At 38.7% G+C, this 18,131-nt stretch overlaps 1 protein-coding gene and 1 pseudogene across 3 annotated transcripts in view; one reads left to right on the plus strand and one right to left on the minus strand.

Annotated features, from left to right (window-relative positions):
* Positions 1 to 18,131, plus strand: part of RBMS2 (RNA binding motif single stranded interacting protein 2) — a 60,487-nt gene that overhangs the window by 10,448 nt on the left and 31,908 nt on the right. The gene's annotated exons all lie outside the window — the stretch shown is intronic.
* On the minus strand, positions 2,620 to 15,089 carry LOC309829351 (RNA-binding protein 7-like; annotated as a pseudogene). Its single transcript has 3 exons — positions 15,072 to 15,089; positions 3,228 to 3,746; positions 2,620 to 2,899 (listed from the first exon to the last, which is right to left on the minus strand). The product of its transcript is annotated as an RNA-binding protein 7-like (transcript).

The raw sequence follows: 18,131 nt of genomic DNA on the forward strand, positions 1-18,131 counted from the left end.
AGGCAGATTCTTAACCACTGCGCCACCAGGGAAGCCCCAGAATTTCCTTGCTTTTTAAGGCTGAATAATATTACATTGAATGTATTTACTTCTTTTTTTTTTGGCCACACCACATGTCTTATGGGATCTTAGTTCCCCAACCAGGGATTGAACCGGGGTCCACGGCAGTGAAAGCCCGAGTCTTAACCACTGGACTGCCAGGGAATTCCCGCATTGAATGTATATACCACATTTTGTTTATCCATTCATCTGTGAGAGATACTTGAGTTGCTTCCATCTTTTGGCTGTTGTGAATAATGTTGCTATGAACATGGGTGTATAAATATCTCTTCAGACTCTGCTTTCAATTCTTTTGGGTATATTCCCAGAAGTGGAATTGCTGGATCATATGGTAATTCTATTTTTAATTTTTTGAGGAATTACCACATTGTTTTCCTCAGCGGCTGTACCATTTTACATTCCCACCAACAGTGCACAAGTTCTGATTTCTCCAAATCCTTGCCAACACTTATTTTCTGTTTTTTTTTGATGGTAGCCATCCTAATGGGTATGACAGGGTATTTCATTATGGTTTTGATTTGCATTTGTCTAATGATTAGTGATGTTGAGCATCTTTTCATGTGCTTATTGGCCATTTGTATATTTTCTTTGGAAAAAATTTAAGTCCTTTGCCCATTTTTTAAAATGGGATTGTTTGTTTTTTTGTTACTGAGTTGTAGAGTTCTTTATATATTTTGGCTATTAACTCTTTATCAGGTATACGATTTGCAAGTATTTTCTTTTTTTTTCAAGGAATGAATTTTTTTTTTAATCTTTTTAAAAATTATTTATTTATTTATTTTTGGCTGCTTTGGGTCTTCGTTGCTGCGCGCCGGCATTCTCTAGTTGTGGCGAGCGGGGGCTATTCTTGGTTGCGGCGTGCAGGCTTCTCATTGAGGTGGCTTGTCTTATTGCAGAGCACAGGCTCTAGGCACGCAGGCTTCAGTAGTTGTGGCACGTGAGCTCAGTAGCTGTGGCTCGCGGGCTCTAGAGTGCAGGCTCAGTTGTTGTGGTGCACTGGCTTAGTTGCTCTGTGGCATGTGAGATCTTCCTGGACCAGGGCTTGAACCCGTGTCCACTGCATTGGCAGGCAGATTCTTAACTACTGGGCCACCAGGGAAGTCCCTAGGAATGAATTTTTATAAACAAGTTCTACAATGAAAAGTAAACAGCGTCTGTTTTTTAAAATTAACTAATTATTTTTAGTTTTGGCTGTGTTGGGTCTTTGTTGTTGCACGCGGGCTTTCTCTAGTTGTGGTGAGTGGGTCTACTCTTCGTTGCAGTGCGCAGGCTTCTCATTGTAGTGGCTTCTCTTGTTGTGGAGCATGTGCTCTAGGCGTGTGGGCTTCAGTAGTTGTGGCACACGGGCTTAGTAGTTGTGGCTCACGGGCTGTAGAGCACAGGCTCATTAGTTGTGGCAGACGGGCTTAGTTGCTCGGCGACATGTGGGATCTTCCCGGACCAGGGCTCAAACCCGTGTCCCCTGCATTGGCAGGTGTATTCTTAATCACCATGCCACCAGGGAAGTCCTGGAAACAGTATCTTGATACATAAAAGTTTTGTTAAACAAGGTTTTAAAGTTTTTAAATCAAAGTGTTTAAGACTAAATTCTCAAATGTTCAAATAAAAACAAAAAGCAACCTATACAATTTCAACAATAAAATGTGTCCTTGTGCACTTGTCTTGGGTACTTTGAACATGTTAAAATTTTAGAAGTTTGAGTTATAGAGGCAGCATTTAAAGGTTTTGTGAACCATTTTTTCCCCAAAAAAGTATACTTTTAGTAAAACATTTTACCATTTTATCTGACCATGCATTTACATTTTTATTCTTCCAGAATAAGGGAATTTACATTAACACTGTATTTTTACTGTAAAAAAATACATTTAGAGATATTTAACTTACTGAGTGGCTTCAGTCATACATCAAACATGATTTAATGAACAAATTCTAAAATTTTATAATGAAATAGCACATGTAGATATATACTTGTATGTTCAATTATGGTAAAGTTCAAGATTATGTCACAGAACTTACACTTAAGTTCTCTAAGAAGTTAAATAATATGATTTATCCTGAAGCTTTACCAAACAGCTTTCTGAAATGTTAGTAAAATGAATCACTGAAGTTACATTTTCTCATTTATTAACAAAATACTGAGTCATTTCAGACTATCAACTTGAACGTTTTCTATTACACCAAAAATCTGATTCACTAACAAGAAACTTCTTGCAGTACAAAAAGATAACAGATAATTAAAATATTTGCTCCATAATACAGCTAATCCATATAATACATCCCTTCCTCAACTATCTAAAGTGATTAGGAATTGTGGCACCTTCGTTTGCATAAAACCCTTGCCTCCTCTTAAAACCCTGAGGTGAAAGGTTATTAATGTAATAAAACTAGAACCACAATTCTTCTCGTTTCTGTATTGGACTGCTGTTAGGTTTTAAAATTTTTATAAAGAAATGTGGCGACTTATAAAGCTGTTCTATACAGTTTTTTAAGAAAACAGTCCCAGACAAATTAACAAAAAGGGCCTAGAATGACCTTATGAAAACATCCTTTTATCACTTGTTAGTGTCGAGATGAGCACCATTTTCCTTCTCTACCACTGTCTCTTCTGTTATCATAGTCATGGCTCCAGCCATCGTGATTCCTATCTTCATAGAAGAAATCATCTCTGTTTTCTCTGTAATGATGGTCAGACCCATGATCAGTGGTGTAACACTGTTTACGGCTATAATGTCTATCTGCTATGTAGGAATGAGAATTCTGACTTTTCTCTGTGATAATGTGTATCTTGGCGCCACTGGGAGCTTGAAGACTGGTTAAAAGTATGATTATGTGGGGGACTTCCCTGGTGGCGCAGTGGTTAAGAATACACCTGCCAATACAGGGGACACGGGTTCAATCCCTGGTCTGGGAAGATCCCACATGCCACAGAGCAACTAAGCCCGTCTGCCACAACTACTGAGCCCTCGTGCCACAACTACTAAATCCCGTGCGCCTAGAGCCTGTGCTGTGCAACAAGAGGAGCCACTGCAATGAGAAGCACGTGCACCACAAGGAAGAGTAGCCCCCACTCGCCACAACTAGAGAAAGCCCGTGCATAGCAATGAAGACCCAATGCAGACAAAAATAAATAAAAATTTTTTTTCAAAAGTATGATTATATGACCGAACTGATGGGGAAAATCCTGATTGATCCAGATATGGAGAACCAAATTTCCCTCCATGTGACATCTGTCTCAAAACACTGTTCATCACTGCTTGTCTCTGAAAATTTTCTGAAGAAGAGAAAGATCTTTGAATTATCTGTGCTGATCGAGTCATTTTAGCTCCTTTCCTACCTACTAGGAGATGTGGAAGTAGGGCTTGAATTTCCAACATGATGCTGGGGATATGACAAACTGACCTCCTGTGAGGCATGGTTACTTCCTAATCTAATCTGAATTTTGATGGGCCTTCCAAAAAGCTTGATTCCGTAAAGTAGATTCATGGCATAAGGAGCAGATACTTTATGTTCGAAATTCACAAACGCAAACTGCTTTGCTTTACCATCCTTATCTTTTGGAATTTTCACTTTTATTACTGGCCCAGCCTGGTGAAAAAGCTCAAAAAGGAGCTCCTCTGTGACTTTGTTTCAAGGTTGCCCACAAAGAGAGTGTGATTTGCTTTGGCTCGCAAATATTTTCTTACATTCTGTAGGCTGCCTTTTTACTCTGTTGATTGTGTCCTTTGAAGCATGGAAGTTTTAAGTATGGATATAGTCCAATTTATCCGTTTTTTTCTTTTGTTACCTGTGCTTTTGGTGTCATATCCAAGAAATTGCCAAATCCAATCTCATGAAGTTTTTCCCCTATGTTTTCTTCCAAGATGTTTAGGTCTTTTATCCATTTTGAGTTAATTTTTGTATAAGGATAATTTTTTACCCCTACAGTGTAAGGTAAGGGTCCAATTTCATTCTTTTGCAGGTAGATATCCAGTTTTTCCAATACTATTTGTTGGAAAGGCTGTTCTTTTCTCATTGAGTGGTCTTGGCACCCTTGTCAAATCATTTGACCATATGTGCAAGGGTTTATTTCTGGCTCTCTACTGTGTCCCATTGGTTAGTATGTCTGTCTTTATGCCAGTACCACACTGTTTTGATTACTATAGCTTTGTAATAATTTTTGAAATGAGAAAGTTTGAGACTTCCAGCTTTGTTCTTCTTGTTCAAGATTTGGCTATTCAGGGTACATTGAGATTCCAAATGAGTTTTAGGATGGAACTTTTTATTTCTGTAAAAAACCCACAACATTGTTTTTCATTTACTTGTGTCTCCTTCCATTTCTTTCAGCAGTATTTTGTAGTTTTCAATGTACAGATCTATCACCTCCTTGTTTACTTTATTCCTATTTTATTTTTGATGCTATTGTAAATGGATTTTCTTTATTTCTCTTTCAGATAGTTTGTGTATAGAAATAAAACTGATTTCATTGTTGGTGTATAGAAATGGAACTGATTTTTGTATGTTCGATTTTTGTGTGTGTGTGTGGTACGCGGGCCTCTCACTGTTGTGGCCTCTCCTGTTGCGGAGCACAGGCTCCGTACGTGTAAGCTCAGTGGCCATGGCTCACGGGCCTAGCCGCTCCGCGGCATGTGGGATCTTCCCAGACCGGGGCGTGAACCTGTGTCCCCCGCACCGGCAGGTGGACTCTCAACCACTGCGCCACCAGGGAAGCCCTGTATGTTCGATTTTGTATCCTGAAACTTTTTTTAAAATTTTATTTTTGGCTGCATTGGGTATTTGTTGCTGCACATGTGCTTTCTCTAGTGTGGCGAGCAGGGGCTACTCTTCATTGAGGTGCACAGGCTTCTCATTGCAGTGGCTCCTCTTGTTGCAGAGCACGGGCTCTAGGTGCATGGGCTTCAGTAGTTGTGGCTCATGGGCTCTAGAGCACAGGCTCAGTAGTTGTGGCACACGGGCTTAGTTGCTCTGCGGCATGTGCGATCTTCCTGGACCAGGGCTTGAACCCGTGTCCCCTGCACTGGCAGGCAGATTCTTAACCACTGTGCCACCAGGGAAGTCCGTGTATCCTGAAACTTTATGGAACTTGTTTATTAGGCCTCACACTTTTTTGATGGAGTCTTTAGAATTTTCTGTATACAAAATCATGTCATCAGCAAACAGACAATTTTACTTCTTCCTTTCCGATTTGGATGCCGTTATTTCTTTTTCTTGCCTAAATTGCTCTGGCTAGGACTTCTAGTATTATGTTGAATAGGAGTGGTCAGAATGTTCACCCTTTTCTTGTTCTTGATCTTAAAGGAAAAGCTTTCAGACTTTCACTGTTGAATATGATATAAGCTGTGGGCGTGTCATATATGGCCTTTATTATGTTGAGGTATGTTCCTTCTGTACCCAATTTATTGAGTGTTTTTATCATGAAACGATGTTGAATTTTGTCAGTTGCCTTTTCTGCATCTATTGGGATTATCATGATTTTTGTTGTTCTGTTAATGTGCTATATCACATTTATTGATTTGTGTATATTGAACCATCCTTGCATCTCAGGGATAAGTCTCACTTGATCATGGTGTATGATGCTTTTAATGTGCTGTTGAATTTGTTTTGCTAGTATTTTTTTGAGAATTTTTGCACTTATGTTCATCATGGATGTTGATCTCTTGTTTTATTTTAATGTCATCATCTGGCTTTGGTATCAGGGTAATGCTGGTCTTGTTAAATGAGTTTGGAAGTGTTCCCTCCTCCAATTTTTTGGAAGAGTTTGAGAAGAATTGGTGTTAATTCTTCTTTAAATGTTTGATAGAATTCACATGTGAAGCCATCTAGTCCTGGAGATTATCAGTCTCCTTACTTATTAGTCTGTTCAGATTTTCTGTATTTTTATTATTAAGACTTGGTAGATTGTATTTTTCTAGGAATTTATTCATTTCTTCTAGGTTGTCCAATTTGGTGGCATATGATTGTCCATAGCAGTGTCGTATGATCCTTTGTGTTTCTGTGGTATCAGTTGCAATGTCTCCTCTTTCATTTTTAGTTTTATTTCTTTGAGTCCTCTCTCTTTTTTTCTTGGTAAATCTAGCTAAAGGTTTGTCAATTTAATCTTTTAAAAAAAAACTAACAGTTTTCCATTGTTTATCTATTCCGGATTTCATTTATTTCTGCTCTGATCTTTGTTATCTCCTTCTTTCTGCTAACTTTGGGCTTAATTTATCCTTTGTCCAGTTCCTTGAGGTTGTTTATTTGAGATCTTTTTCTTTTTCTTCTTCTTAATGTAGGCAGTTATCACTCTAGACTTCCCTCTGTGCTCTATTTTTGCTGCATGCCATAAGTTTTGGTATGTTGTGTGTCCATTTTTGTTTGTTTCAAGATATTTTTTGATTTTATCTTTGACCCATTGGTTGTTCAGGAATGTGTTGTTTAATTTCCACATATTTGTGAATTTTCCAGTTTTCCTTCTGTTATTGATTTCTAGTTTATATCATTTTGGTCAGAAAAGATACTTGGTATGATTACAGTATTTTTAAATTTACTGAGACTTGTTTTGTGACCTAATGTGCTCTATCCTGGAGAATGTTCCAGGTGCACTTGAGAAGAAGGTGTGTTATGTTGTTTTTATTTTTTTTATTATTTTTTAATTTTTTTTTTTATTATTATTTTTTGCGATACACAGGCCTCTCCCGTTGCGGAGCACACGCTCTGGACGCACAGGCTCAGCGGCCATGACTCACAGGCCCAGCCGCTCCGCGGCATGTGGGATCTTCCCAGACCAGGGCACGAACCCGTGTCCCCTGCATTGGCAGGCGGACTCTCAATCACTGCACCACGAGGGAAGCCCTGTTATGTTGTTTTTACGTGGAAGGTTCTGTATATGTCTGTTAGGTCCATTTGATGTAAAGTATAGTTCGAGTCCATTGTTTCTGTATTGATTTTCTGTCTGGGTGATCCATTCATTATTGAAAGTGGAGTATCGAAATCCTCTGCTATTACTGTATTGTCTGTTTCTCCCATCAGATCTTTTAATATTTGCTCAATATTTTAGGTGCTCTGATGTTGGGTATATACACATTTACAACTGTTAACATCCCCTTGATGAATTGACCCTTTCTTATCATTATATAATGACTTTCTTCGTCTCTTGTTACAGTTTTTGACTTAAAGTTCTTTTTTCTGATATAAGTATAGTTATCCTTGCTTTCTTTTGGTTTCCATTTGTGTGGAATATCTTTTTCCAACCCTTCACTTTGTTCTTATGTGTGTCCTTGTAGTAAATGAGTCTTCTGCAAACAGCATAAACGTTAGACCTTGTTTTTTATCCATTCAGCCACTCTCTGCCTTTTGATTGGAGAATTTAATCCATTTACATTTAAAGTAATTATAAGTAGGTAAGGACTTATTATTGCCATCTTGTTCATTGTTTTCTGGCTGTCTTGTAGTTCCTTTCTTCCTTTCTTCCTCTCTTACTGTCTTGCTTTATGAATTGATGATTTCTGATAGTGGTATACTTTGATTCCCTTCTCTTTATCTTATGTGTATCTGTTATAGGTTTTTGTTTTGTGGTTACCCTCAGGCTTACTTGAAACATCTTATAGATGTAACAGTCTATTTTAAGCTGATAACAACTTAACTTTGATTGCATACAAAATCTACCCTTTTACCCCCACCCCCATTTTATGTTTTTCATGTCACAATTTACATCTTTTTATATTGTGTGTCCATTAACAAATTATTGTAGCTATAGCTATTTTAATACTTTTGTCCTTTAACCTTTATACTAGAGTTAAGTGGTTAACACCACCACATTACAGTACTAGAGTATTCTGAATCTGACTGTATGTTTACCTTTACCAGTATGTTGTATATTTTCATATGTTTTTGTGTTACTAGTTAACATCCTTTCTTTTCAGATTGAAGAACTCTTCAGCATTTCTTGTTAAGGCAGGTCAAGTGGTGGTGAACTCTCTCAAATTTTGTTAGGGAAAGTCTTTATCTTACCTTCACTTCTGAAGGACAACTTTGCTGGGTAAAGTATTCTTGTTTTGCATTTTTTTCTTTCAGCATTTTGAATATATCATCCCATTCTCTCCTGGCCTGCAGGATTTCTGCTGAGAAATCTGCTTATAGCCTTATGGAGGCTCTGTTGTATGAGAGACATTTTTTTTTTTCAAACTGACTTTTAATTTGTCTTTGATTTTAGATGATTTTACTATAATGCATCTTGGAGAAGGTCATTTTGGATTGAAACTTTGGAGTGAGCTATTAGCTTAATGAACTTGGATGTCCACATCTCTCCCCACATTTGGGAAGTTTTCAGCCGTTATTTCTTTGAATAAGCTTTCTACCCCTTTCTCTCTCTCTCCTTCTGCAGCTCCAGTAGTTCGTAGCTTGTTTCTGTTATTATGCCCCGTAAGTCCCATAGGCTTTCTTCATTCCCTTTCATTCTGGTTTTTGTTTGTTTGCTTGTTTTTTTGTTTTCCTTCTGGCTGGATAAATTCAAATGATCTCTCTTCAGGCTCACTGATTCTTTCTTCTGCTTGCTCTAGTCCATAGTACTTTTAAGTTGCCCAATCCAACTAGTGTTTTGTTTGTTTGTTTTTTAGTTTTTATCTTACATAACCTCTTAGTGGCATTGCTGGAGTTGACTATTCCCCATTTCTTGAAACTCTTGTCTTTTGTTGTCTCTGGTAACAACCTTCTTGGGTCTTGCCCTTTTGCCCTCCTCTTTTGACCTCCTTGTCAGTTACTCCACTCAAATTCTGAGTGTTTATATTTCTTCAGGCTTTCTTGCCTTCTTTCTAAATATACTTTATTCCTAGATTTCACTTATTACTATGCTAACAGATTTACAGATAATTGCTAGACCAGACTTCTCCTCTGTGTATCCAACTGCTGAATTGATATTTTTTTCCTAGAAATCTCACAGGTTATTAAAATTAACATATTCAAAATGTAATGATTGCTTTGCAGTCCTCAAATTGGCTCTCCCCTCCATCTCTACAGCATTAGTGAATGATACCATCATCCAGCCAGTTACTCAAGCTAGACACTATACTTTCCTGCATCTAATTTATAAGCAAGTCCTTTGATTCTACCTATAAACTACACCTCAGATCTTTCCATTTCTCTCCACCTTTACAGCCATCTCTCCAATTATAGACTATATTGTCTCTTGTTTGGACTATTACAGTGGCCTCCTAATTGAGCTTGCCATTTCACCCCCTGCCTCACTCTTATTTATTCTTCCCATAGTAGCCAGAGTAATATTTTCAAAACATAGATCAGATCTTATAACTTCTCTCTTGCATAAAATCATTCACTGACTGTCTATTGTGTTGAATGAAAGCCAAGTACTTTAACACAGCCTGGAAGTCTCTGCCTACCCTTCCATCCTTCATTACACTCCAGCTTCACTGGCCTTCTGTTTCTTTCAGATTCAGTTGAAAATCTCACTTTGTGTCTTTTGCCCTTTTCTCTTTCTGGAATGATCCTTTATTTCATTCTCTGAGTGGCTAGTCTCTGCTTCTCCTTGAAGTCTCACTTAAATGTCACCTTTCTGACTATACTAACTAAAGTAGGTCACAGCCTTCTGTTCTTTTTTTTTCCTAGCCCATTTATCACACTGGGTAATTATACAATTACTTTGTGATTATTTGATTAATGGCTATATCTCTACTAAACGCTGAATTCTGTTAGAACCATGACCATCTCTAGTCTTTGTCTTAGACCATCTTTAGCTTGGCATTGTGTCCTTGCTGTCAGACATAGTGCCTGGTACTCTAAATCGGGCATTAAGTATTTATTGAATGAATGGATGTGAGCTCCTTTTATATTTCAGGCACTATAAGAGCTTTATATGTATTTATTTCCATCCCCACACTAATCCTATTACATAGGTGCTGTTACTGTCTGCATTTTGCAGGTAAGGTTAAGCAACTTACCCAAAGTCACAGACTAGTACATGGCAACACTAGAATTAAACTATAGTCTTTCATTTTTGAGCCCTTGTGTTTTAACCCCTTTCTGCTAGTTAATGGGCTCTATAGTCAAGAAATATACTTTTGAAAAAACATTTAGTAAACACTGATTCATTGCCTACTCAATTGCTAAATGAATAGTGAATAACTGAGTGCTTATATCAAAACTGAATCTGATTTTTCCTCATTTGTGAAATAAAGGTCTTACATTATAAATGAAAATGATTTTCTTTGTTGTCCCAAATTGAATTATTACTAAATCATTATTTTACAATTATAGGATTTGTAAACTGGTAGGGCCAGGCACACTAACATTTTACCCTGGCCTCCATTTCAACTACCAGAGGAAATACTTGCCTAGCCCTTAAAGACTGCTGGGGTTTGCGGGTTTCAAAGTGAAGCATCCTTCTTCCTCCACTCCAGTTGAGAAATAAGAAGAAAATTGACAAATGGAAATAAAAACAACAACTTTATTACTGATAACACTAATATTCAAGAAGGTAGCTTGTATCTGTGGGCCACTGGATTTCCTACTACTGCCAGAATTAGACAGATTTCTCCATCTAGGTGCAAGCAGTGATCAAAACCAAACCAAAGAGAAACTACAGACTTCCCCTGTGGGGCAACCCCTGTGAAACCTCACCAGTGTGTAAGGTAGCAAAGCTGAGTGTGTGCTCCCTTCAGGCAGTTGAACCCCCGGAGCGAAAGAGGACACAGCTGTGCTGCTGCTTCTAGAGCTGCCTGCACAGCAGGAGCGATATGCTGATGTCTGTCCCTCTACACTGAAGGGAGCAGTGGAGTGGGCAGTAAGTGTTTTCTCCAGGGAAGATGATGATCAGATTCCTCAGTTTAGTTCCATTTTCACATATCAGACCAGTACTTAAATCTAGTAGATATTTTGATTATTGAGGTAAAATGATAAGCTAAGTTTCTTTATCTGTTTTTTTGTTTTTTTTCTTTTTGACCACACTGAGTGTCCTGTGGGATCTTAGTTCCCTGACCAGGGATGGAACTCACGCCCCCTGCAGTGGAAGCGCAGAGTCTTAACCACTGGACGACCAGGGAAGTCCCTCTTTACCTGTTTTCTGGTGTCATTTTAGACTGTTGATTTGAACACATTTTAGAAATTGATCTCTTAAAAAAATAATTGGAGCTAATTGTTGACCTTGCTTATAGTTCGTGAAAGCCATTGCTGTTCCTGTGTTTAGACAAACAGCAATGGAAAGGATGCGGACTTGGGAACCAGATGATCCTCAGTCAAAAATAAGATTCTACTACTTATTAATTATGTAAACTTGGGAAAGAAAGAACTCCTCTGAACCTTAATTTCCATATCAGTAAAAATGAAAACGGAGGGAATTCCCTGGTGGTCAGTCCAGTGGTTAGGGCTCAGTGGCACTTTCACTGCCGTTGGCCTGAGTTTGATCCCTGGTCAGGGAACTAAGATCCCACAAGCCGTGCAGTGTGGACAAAAAAAAAAGAGAAAAGAAAAGAAAATGGAAATTATACCTATCCCATTATCTCATTATCATTTTTTTTAAACAAACCTCCACCTTCCTACTTTCTAAATTTCTCTTCTACTGTCTCTTTTATTTATTTATTTTAATTTTTAAATTTTTGGCTGCATTGGGTCTTCGTTGCTGTGTGCGGGCTTTCTCTAGTTGTGGCAAGTGGGGGCTACTCTTTGTTGTGGTGCGCGGGCTTCTCATTGCAGTGGCTGCTCTTGTTGTGGAGCACGGGCTCTAGGCGCGTGAGCTCAGTAGTTGTGACTTGCCAGCTCTAGAGTGCAGGCTCAGTAGTTGTGGCACATGGGCTCAGTTGCTCCGCGGCATGTGGGATCTTCCTGGACCAGGGCTTGAACCCGTGTCCCCTGCATTGGCAGGTGGATTCTTAACCACTGTGCCACCAGGGAAGCCCTCATTATCTTCTTTGTAATGATTATATTAGATAACAAAATCCTATGGGGCCTGGAATGTGGTAAATAGCCAACATTTGTTATTTTCCCTTCCCTTCGCCTGAGAAAAAGATAATAAAATAAAAGGTCAGTTGACTATTGAGATTAACATCAATAGTCACTAGAGAAGCTATGTTGTTACTAGGAAGTTTTGTTTTGATTTTATGTTTTTATGTCATTGTTCTGTTTTTGCATTCCATCTTGTGCCTTTTGAAGGCCAACCTTTTCTCTCATTTTGCATTTCTTCATAGCATCTCCACATGCTACATATTAGATACAATAAGTAATTGTTCAGTTATAGATTCTTTTTTCTATTCTCCAAATAGTACCTACTTAATAAATTTTTTTTCAAAAACAAACAACTTTTTATTGACATATAGTTGACTAGTAATGTTGTGTTAGTTTCAGGGGTACAGCACAGTGATTCAGTTATACATATATATGTATTCTTTTTCAGATTCTTTACCATTATAGGTTATTACATGATACTGAATATAGTTCCCTGTGCTATACAGTAAGTCCTTATTGTTTTATTTTATATATAGTAGTGTGATTTATTTTATGTATAGTAGCATGTATCTGTTAATCACAGACTCCTAATTTATCCCTCCCCCACCCCCTTTCCCCTTTGATAACCATAAGTTTGTTTTCTATGTCTCTGAGTCCATTTCTGTTTTGTAAATAAGTTCATTTGTATCATTTTTTTAGATTCCACTTATCAGTGATATCATATGATATTTGTCTTTCTCTGTCTGGCTTACTTCACTTAGTGTGACAATCTCCAGGTCCATCCAGATGGTTGCAAATGGCATTGTTTCATTCTGTTTTATGGCTGAATAATATTCCATTATACATTTATATACTGAATCTTCTTTATCCATTCATGTGTTGATGGACATTGAGGTTGCTTCCGTGTCTTGGCTATTGTAAATAGTTCTGCTGTGAACATTGGGGTGCATATATCTTTTTTTTTTTTGGCCACGCTGCATGGCATGCAGAATCTTAATTCCCCAACAAGTGATCAAACCTGTGCCCCCTGCATTGGGAGCGTGGAGTCTTAACCACTGGACTGCCAGAGAAGTCCCCTATATCTTTTTTTAAAATAAAATTTGCCATCTAAACCATTGTTTAAAATATTTATTTATTTATTTTTGGCTGTGTTGGGTCTTCATTGCTGCGCGCGGGCTTTCTCTAGTTGCAGTGAGTGGGGGCTACTCTTCATTGTGGTGCGTGGGCTTCTCATTGTGGTGGCTTCTTTTGTTGTGGAGCACAGACTCTAGGAGCGTGGGCTTCAGTAGTTGTGGCACGTGGGCTCAGTAGTTGTGGCGCACGGGCTTAGTTGCTCTGCGGCATGTGGGATCTTCCTGGACCAGGGCTCGAACCCGTGTCCCCTGCATTGGCAGACAGATTCTTAACCAGTGTGCCACCAGGGAAGCCCCCTGCCAATATCGTTTTGAATTAGTTTTCTCTGGATATATGCCCAGCAGTGGGATTGCTGGATCATATGGTAACTCTAATTAAATGGTTTTTGAATGGGTTAATTTTTATGCTGGTACAAACATAAGAATTTCCTTCACAATAAATTGCAAGAAATAGGGAACTACCCTTGTGGTCCAGTGGTTAAAACTCCGCACTCCCAATGCAGGGGGCCTGGGTTCAATCCCTGGTCGGGGAACTGAGATCCCACATACCACAACTAAGCCCGCTCGCCTCAACTACTGAGCCCATGAGCTCTAGAGCCCGTGTGCTGTAACTAGAGAGCCTGTGCAGTGCAAGGAAGATCCAGCACAGCCTAAATAAATAAATTTTAAAAGTTCTTAAAGAAAACTGCAAGAAATAGGAATGGATAGGGAACTTGTCGATTAAAAGATGTGTCAGCAACCAGTGACAGTATATGGACCTTACTTGGATCCTATTTCAAACAAATAAACTGGCGAATTCCCTGGAGGTCCAGTGGTTAGCACTCCATGCTTTCACTGCCAAGGGCCTGGGTTCAATCCCTGGTCAGGGAACTAAGATCCCACAAGCCGCACAGTGTGGCCAAAAAAAAAAAAAAAAATTCAAATAAACTGTAAAACAAAACAAAACAATTCTGACATATATAAGACAATTGGAAATTTTAACTCTATTTTATAAAATTAAGGAATTATTAATTTTTAGATGATATAGCGTTGTTTGGGTTTATATTTTTTTAAAGAGATTTTTCAGAGCTACATGCTGAAATATTTTGTAATGAAATTATGTATTTGCTTTGAAATAATATGGGAGGTAAGGAAATAGGTGGAGTTACAAACGAAGCAAGTTTGTCCATGAATAATTGTTAAAGCTAAGTGATAAATGTGTAGGGATTCATCATACTCTTCTTTTGCCTTTGTATGTTTTCCGTAATTAATAGTAAAAAAAGTTATTCTTATTAAACTTTGCTTCTCATCCTCTGAACCAGGACTGTCTTTTTTTTTTTTTTTTAATCGGTTAAGATATGAGCAACTTTAATACCACAGCCAGGCTAATTATTACTTAAGGATATCACTGAATGCAACTGTCAGGAGTAAGCCTAAGCAAAGATAGAGAAGAAGGGAAAAAATGGAGGAAGAATGGAAAAGAGCAAGAGAGAGGATGGAGACTAGAGAAAGGGAAAGAAGTGAAGGGATAGTAGAGGGTTGCCTCTAAGCTATAAGTCTCTTATTCTCATTCTAAATTTTCTTCCAATTTCACCTCCAAAGGATACCAGAGGTAAGTAGGAACCTGAGATTCTGCTCTGTAAGTTCTGTCAAAACTTTTTGTAATAAGGAGAAAGAAAAATCGCTGTTTTGTTTTAATATATCAGCCTAAAAGAACAGGGATTCCCTCTTTTCTATATTATTTATGGATTAAGTATACTGTAGCTATTATATAAATAGTATATCTTTATGTGGCTATGGGTACTGGACCTTGCAAAAATTCTTACATAACCTTCCACATTACTATCCAGGAATTAGATAGAACTTATAGAACTTTCTCTTCCTCTTTTGGAGACCTTATCACTTTGTTTATAGTTGGCTTTTGGTATTCAGTTCTTACTTTGGCAATCAGTCCTCACTTCCACCCCTTACCTCCGACTTCTGCCCCATTCCCAATTGTAGTTTAAGACCATGAGTTTGATAAACTAGGTTAACACTTTGCCAAGGACTAGTTCTGTTCAGATCACTGTCTTTTTTGAGATTCAGAGTATGTTAGGAACTATGAGAGCATGGGTCCAGGAGTCAGGCTGTATGGACTCAAGTGTTTTAACATTCTATCCTAGTTTTAAAAAATTAGTATGTTGGACCTTGAAACTTTTTCTTTTGTTTTTAAATAGATAATAGATGTATGGACTTGGTATAAAATATAAAAGGTTCAAAAAGTCTGTTTTCACTCCATCTTTCATATACCTAGTTCATCTTTTTAGCGGCCAACATTATTAACCGTTTCTTGTGAATCTTTCTGGATGTATTTTATGTATATTATATCAGACTTTGAAAAATTATATCTGCAGTTCTTTGTGACTTGTAAAAAGCAGACTAGAGGGACTTCCCTGGCGGTCCAGTGGTTAAAGACTCCACGCTTCCAGTGGAGGGGATGCGGGTTCGATCCCTGGTTGGGGAACTAAGATCCCACATGCCCTGTGGCGTGACCAAAAAAAGGCAGGCTAGAATAAGGATTAAACTTTATATACCTAACTTAATGCTAGGTGGTTGCATGTATACATTTTATTTTGATCTGAAAATAGACTAGGCATATATACCTTCCATATTCTTTGGTTAGGTTACTTTCTTCAGGTGGTAGTATTGCCAGTGTTTATTGTTTGGTGAATCAAAAATATTTCTATAATGGTCACAGGAGCAGAATCTTTTCATGACTTTGAGATTTTAGGCCTTGATAAAACCAGATCCCTAATCTACCAATCTGGGAATTCTTTGTATAGGTAGTATAAGGGTGAAGAAGAGGAGTGCTGGTGTTTCCTCACTTCCTATGAGTTTGTGATCTCTGTATTTCTGACCACAATAAAATTGTGTCAGATGATGAAAATAGGGTAAATGACAAGGTAGGGCAAAATAAACTGTAGGCAGGCATTATCTTTTCCTATATATTTTCTCTATCTGAGGCAACTTGATTGTGGAAGAGAGGCACATATACTTCTCTGCAAGCTCTGAAGCTCCAATGATGCCGTTATTCTTTTTCACTTTGCAACTCCTTCTCAGGCCATACGATGATCCACCAGCTAGGCTGAATAGTGGAGGGGTTGTGTAATTCAGAGTAGCACTCCATGGGGGCTCAGTTGTATCCTACCCGTGTTCTCCACAAGCAGTTGGTGGTCATGTTCAGACTTAAGCTACTTAACCTTCAAAGATCCTTTTTCTGTCCTGAGAATTAATTAAACTTTTTGCTTTATGGTTCCTGGTACATATGAGATATTGCTGACATGTACCCACAAACTGGTGGCATAGTTGGTTATTCCTTGGGATAGAGGCATGGGATTGTGCTGCCTAAAAACACTGTGCCTAAAAGGGCTCTGCCCCCCAATAGAATTGCCCATATATTTCAATTGAGGGCTCTTGCTCTAGTAAGTCTATGTAAGCACCAGTCTTATGTAGGTTTTCCTCTAATTTATTTGGTTCACAATTCAAATGCCTTTGTTCCTTAAATGTTCTACTTTGACTAGACATTACCTATGGCCAGGGAACTTAGAACTGTTTTCTTTCCAGAAGGGAGAGAAAGGATGTAGGGTCATGGAAAGGACTGCTTTACATGTTTACTCAGCTGGTTGACTTGGTTTGGATACTGTCAGTATTAAGGTTTCCATTACTTGGTTCTGCTTAACAAAAAGTGAAGCGACATAACAGAGGGAATGTTGAAATAAAACTGAACCTCAGTTTCTGAGTTTTAGAAGGGAAATAACACATCACCTGCTCTACTTCACAAAGTTGTCTGGAAGATGATATGAAATCATAAAGTTAAATCAACAGTTTAACTTAAGATACTGTTAAATTGTTGGACGAAAAGAATTCTGCATCAAACTGTGCCTTGAGGATTTTTGCCCAGTGAGGAGGTTCTTTATCCAATCTTAAAGAAAGCAGAGTTTCTCAAGAGTTTCTGGTACATATCCTCTTTTTTTTTTTTTTTTTTGCGGTACGCGGGCCTCTCACTGTTGTGGCCTCTCCCGTTGCGGAGCACAGGCTCCGGACGCGCAGGCTCAGCGGCCATGGCTCACGGGCCCAGCCACTCCGCAGCATGTGGGATCTTCCTGGACCAGGGCACGAACCTGTGTCCCCTGCATCAGCAGGCAGAAGCTCAACCACTGTGCCACCAGGGAAGCCCTGGTACATATCCTCTTGCACCTGAATCTTTAAGGTAGAATGGTTTGTTCATTGTTTAGGGTCCTAAAAGGAAACAGATGCATACCCAAACGGAGTAATTTGAGAAAGATTTAATAAAGGGACTATTTACAAAGGGACTTAGGGAAACCAGTGAGAGGGAGTAGAGTACCCTATGGCCAGCAATTACAGAGCCTACGTACTCTATATCTAAAAGGTCAAAGAACTGAGAGAGATTACCAGAATCTAAGAGTGTATGGAGAGAACTATGGGCTTCAGTAGAGGTATGCAACCAAATCACGGTATTCTGGCAGGGAAAGGAGCTAGGAAAAGAAATACTCTGGTCTCATTCTCCTCCTGCCCTTTGATATCCTACTGGTATATATCTGGTTAGCCAAACCCAACTGGAAGCCAGAGGGCAAGGGAGCCTGTTCATACACTCTATATGGTCAGCTTCCAAGGCATAAAGCAAGGTGGACGAGAGTGGCTAGTGCATCTGGAAGGGTGAATGGATTCTTGAGCAATGTGTTTGGCTGTATGCTTAACTGAGGATTCTTTAGTTATTTTGACTTAGGGTTTAAAAACATCAATTTTATACTTGAGAACTAGTTTGAGTATCACCTGGTATGAATGTAAAAACTCCCTCTGGTATTAAAGGGATGTAGACAACAGATTGCGACTGTAGTGGTAAGAGCCATGAAAGAGTAGGGGGGAGGAGATGAGGAGCTGGAGATGGTGTCAGGTTTACTTGAGCTAAGAGGAAGTAGTAGAAGTGCTGAGAGTCAGCTTTGAAAACCAGGTATGGGGGCTTGCCTGGTG

Source organism: Grampus griseus, assembly GCF_964374135.1.
Source record: "Grampus griseus genome assembly, chromosome: 11".
NCBI lineage: Eukaryota > Metazoa > Chordata > Mammalia > Artiodactyla > Delphinidae > Grampus > Grampus griseus.